The 5086-nt window shown below is 44.2% G+C and overlaps 1 pseudogene; it reads right to left on the bottom strand.

Annotated features, from left to right (window-relative positions):
• Positions 1-2294: 2294 nt before the first annotated feature.
• Positions 2295-2985, bottom strand: LOC129708499 (40S ribosomal protein S4-like; annotated as a pseudogene).
• Positions 2986-5086: the final 2101 nt, after the last annotated feature.

Raw genomic sequence — 5086 nt, 5'->3', positions numbered from 1 at the left:
GACTTTGCGCCCCACCCAAGGTTTCCGTGCGGTTCCCGGAGGTTGCAGGTAGTGGAAGCCGGAGGTTGCAGGTAGTGGAAGCAGGTAGGGAGACTGACAAAAACCTTCGGGAACCTCAGAGAACCGCACGGAAACCTTGGGTGGGGCGCAAAGTCTCCAGAGGTTTCCGTTCAGGTTTCCTAAGTGGGACAGGGGCATAACGCTACGTCCTCTAGTCTTGGACATTTCTACGCTGGGAAAAAACTGACTGTGTACCATAACTAAGCCACAACAAATTTTATTTAAGGTTATAGGTTTTCTTTCAGGTTTACCCGTTAACCTCTGACAGTAAACGATATAAACATGTTCAACCTCACCTTGCACCCCGTAATCCAGGCAGTATTCTGGCAAAACTCCTCTGCAACTTCCCAAAGCCTTCACATTCTTCCTATAATGGGTAGACCAGAAATACACGCAATACTCCAAATGTAGCCTAAACAAAATCTTAGACTGCATCATAACTTGGTAAAGTTTTCAATAAATTAGTCCCTGGAAGATAACAGGGAAGAAAACAAAAATTTGCTCCGTTGAATAAATCAGACTGCTCTTAAATCTTAAATCTTGCCTGTCATTGGTTGAGCTTGATATTTTTGTTACATTTTGGAGTCTAATGGTTGCAAGATTGGAATTTGCATTGGGTGGTAAACAATCAGGCTGTCAGTTAACAGTGCACTAATGACAGACTGGAGCTAGTATAAAATATAGTTTGACACGGGCTTTGTGCTAAGTACCAAAGCAACAACGTGGGCACAATACAGCATCTCACCTGAACCAGTAATACAATGCAATTGGATTTGTAGATATCATCGTCACATTCAGCGACTATTTTCCACAAAGCCCACCAATAGTTGGTGGTTTCAGTCCTCGGACATCATTCACTACCGCTTTGCCCAGCTCTGAAACCTTGGGGTCAGCTTCCCGTCCCCGTGGTCCCTGTTGGCATCAGACCAGATATCTGGTCTGTTCAGCTCAGACCTAAGACACCCTCAGTTCTCCTTCCTGCAATGCGAGGGCCAGATCTGGCACCACAAGCTAGGCCGACATGCTGCCATTTGCTGGTCGTGAAATCGGCTCCTGAATTATTTTCAGATGAGATGGGAAGCCCTCTCCCCTGGATGTGAATGATCATTTGGCCCAAGTGCAGGGCAGCTCTCGCTGCTGTTCAAGGTAGTATTTATGCATCAATCAATTACGAAAGTGTGTTATGTGGTCATTATCACATTGCTCTTAGTGGAAACAGTGCAGCTAATTTATACGGGGCACATGGAAACAATAGTGACCGCTTTAAAAAGTGCTGTGACGTGTTTCATCTTGAAAGTGATGTCAACGGCTTTCTGTAATCGCAAGCCCTTCATTTCTTTTCACTTGGAGGTTTGAGCCCATGACTTTTAAAATAGAGAATCACAGGTAACTGAGGAAATGTTACAGGCCAACGGCACACACTAATTTGATTATTGGGTGTTATAGTGTTACACTCCGAAATATTTTCCAGATATTTCAGACTTTTAACAGATGCCAACACTAAAGCCTTCAGGCTTCACACTAACTTTGATTTTTTTTTTTTGCTCTAAAACAAGATTCAGATGCTCTATTGGGATACTGACCAGAAAATAGCTTGTGTTGTCTTCTCAAGGACAGAAAGTGAGTGATTTGCTGAAAGGTATATCAGAAATGTACGTTTTTCCTTCATCGGCAGTTGTTACTAGTGTTGGACACTCACACACAATGTGCTGTGGAGTTAGGCTTATGACTGGTGGTGGCGGGGAGAGAGGGATGGGAGGGTGGGTGAGCCTGGTTCATTACACACACCGTGCACTGTGGCAGAGCACTGTGTACAGATACCTGACTCCCAACCTATTGAGTTTTGTGCACCGTACAGTCATGGCCAGAGGTCATGTGGTGGTCTGGGGAAATGCTATCAGGAATCTCTCAGGAAGATAGATGTTTGTGTGAAGAGTTGGGAATAGCTGGGCACTAAATCATCTAAAGTATTCCACAACCTCCCACAAATGGCACGGTTTGCACCTGGAACTCCAGCTTCCTCTCACACTCCAAAGACGGACAGGTTTGTAGGCTAATTGGCTTGGTATAATTGCGATTTGTGCTTAGTGTATGTAGGATAGTGCTGGTGGGCAGGGATCATTGGTCAGTGTGGACTCGGTGGGCCGAAGGGCCTGTTTCCATTCCACAGTGGTGCTGCTGGTAGAGCTGCTGCCTCACAGGACCAGAGACCCGGGTTTGACCCTGACCGTTTTTTTTAATATACATAAAGGTTAATTTTAATTTCTTTGCATTGTGTCACCTCCAGTGTTGATTTCACATGTTTAGCTGCTGCTCTGTTTCGCAGCCAGCTTCGTGTCTCTCCCTTCAGCAATGGTAAGGCAGATACCCTTCCCACGAGGCAGGGAAACCCATGGCTTGTGGCCCTTTCCAATAACAAAAATGTTGGAAAGCCTGGTAATAAAGCTATTTCCATTAGCATCCTTCATGTGAGCATCAAAAGACCCAGGATGCCTCTCCCGGTTTGTCATTACCCCAATACTTCCCAAGTTAGCACCTCCTAACACCATACACAACTTGCCTGGGTCAAACTTAATGAAGTCTGTGATCTTGCCAGTATTCAAGTCAACCTGCACAGTATGGTTGACCTTGATTAGAGGCTCTGGACAGCGAATAGTTTGCGCATCGTGTGTAACAAGGTGTGGGATTCCCTTGGTGCCCACTCGAATCCTCCTCACTTTGCACAGCTTGTCCTTTGCCTCCTGAGCAGCGATTCAATGCACAGCAAAATGACCTCTTGTGTCATAGATCAGACGGAAGATCCTGACCTTGAGGGCCATCTGTGTGGAGTTTACCACTTCTCCCCGTGACCGCATGGTTTTGCTCCTGGTACTCCGGTTTCCTCCCACATCCCAAAGACAGGTAGGTTTGTTGGTTAATTGGCCACTGTAAATTGTCCCTAGTATGTAGGGAGTGAATGCGAAACATGGAACAAATGTGAATGGGTGATAGATGGTCGGGGTGCAGACTCAATGTGCTGAAGGACCTGTTTCCATGCTGTAATTTTGAATCAATCACTTAATAGGTTTCCACTTCAAAGAAAAATAAAAGAGAGGAGAAAAGATTTACCAAAGTCAACAGACAGTGCTAAGAAATGGAAACAGCTGCAGTCTCTGTGGAGGGATCTACAACTCTTCAATTGGGCTGAGTAATCTTGGAATCCATCTGATAATTGTTGCAAGGTGATGTCCTCAAAACACAGAATCATTGACACCAATAATGGTAATTATTATTAGCAGAAAAAAACAGTTCTAATTGTGCGTTGCATTATTAGTTCAACATAATAAAGGATTTCCTCAATCTTCCCTCAACATCCAGTGGAATAGATTGGGTAGATGCACAGAGCCTCTTGCCCAGGGTAGGTGGATTGACAACCAGAGGACATAGGTTTAAGGCAAAGGGGAAAATATTTAATAGGAATCTGAGGGGTAACATTTTCACACAAGGGGTGGTGGGTGTATGGAACAAGCTGCCAGAGAGCGTAGTTGAGGCAGGGACTATCCCAACATTTAAAAAACAGTTTGACAGGTACATGCATAGGACAGGTTTGGAGGGATATGGACTAAATGCTATGGACCAGGTGGGACTAGTTTAGCTGGGGCTTGTTGGCCAGTGTGGGCAAGTTGAACCGAAGGGCCTGTTTCCGTGTCACTATATGACTCTATGACTCTATTCGAACTCCATCACCAGAAATCCAAACAATTTGGTGAAGAAATAAAACAGTAACAATATTGCATCTGAAGGCTGGCCAGGGCAGTGATCGTGAACGAACAGTGTGACTTGTTGGCAACACCTTCCAACTAACCCCCAAGCCAAACTGCAACCCAAAAAAAAAGACAATAAAATGAAGAACTTTAATGAAATACGCTTCAGATATCTGTGAAATATTGGTTTGAAATGAGGCAATGGCCTTCTAGTTTTAAAATTAATCTTGAACTTTTCACGAGTCTTGAACTTATGTGGACAGAAACCAACTCCATCAAAGATGTTTGAAATGTTTCAATTAACTTTTGTTAACAGAAAAAAACATTTCTGGTATCATGAAAATAACCTAAAAGCAAAGGTCAGTCCAGCATTCAAGTAAAGATTTACTCACGGCAAGTCTTAGTTTGTTCATGCTTCTTATTGCAAGGGTAGCTCACTGATTGCAGGGGGGATAGTCGTTTCTGAAAAAGTTGCATAATTCAGAAATATTTGTTGCATTATAAGAACTATTAATTATTTGTCCCATGGTGAGGCAACTTTTGTGGTTACTTTTCCACCTTGTGGTGACATAAACTAGTGGAAAAGAGCTGGTTCAAGCTTCATACAGGTCTACCACTGCCCAGTCCATCTAGGCTCTGACCTCCAACTATCGAAGGGATTTATCGGAGTCACCGCATCAAAAAGGCAGGCAGCATCATCAGAGACCCACACCATCCTGGCCACACATTCATTTCACCCCTGCCATCGGGAAAAGATACAGGAGCCTGAAAACTCTAATGTCCAAGTCCAGGAACAGCTTCTTCCCTTCAGCCATCGGGCTATTAAACACTGCAACAAATAAGCTCTGAACCACAACAGTATGTGTGTATGTGTGTAGATATATATATCTACACTGAGCTTTTTTTTTTCTCGTTTATGTACAATGTTTACATGTTGTGCTGCAGCAAGCAAGAATTTCGTTGTTCTATCTGGGACACATGACAATTGACTAAACGGAGTCTGATGCTGCCTAGTGCTGTGAAGGAAGATTAAAGGGCCTGTCCCACTGTACGAGTTTACCCAAGAGCTCTCCCGAGTTTTAAAAAAAAAATCAAACTCGTGGTAAGTCCGTAGAATGTACGTAGCGGGTACGTCAGAGCTCGGGGACGTCCCTTAGTGGCTCGTAACGGTAACGGCAGGTACTCGGGGAAACGCGGTAAGCTCGTGAAGTTTTTTCTACATGTTGAAAATTGCCCACGAGAGCCCCGAGTACCTACGAGCGGCTATTACCGTAATTCTCCGA

This window comes from Leucoraja erinacea, chromosome 23, assembly GCF_028641065.1.
Source record: "Leucoraja erinacea ecotype New England chromosome 23, Leri_hhj_1, whole genome shotgun sequence".
Taxonomy (NCBI): domain Eukaryota; kingdom Metazoa; phylum Chordata; class Chondrichthyes; order Rajiformes; family Rajidae; genus Leucoraja; species Leucoraja erinaceus.
This window is presented reverse-complemented; position numbering and strand designations above follow the sequence as displayed.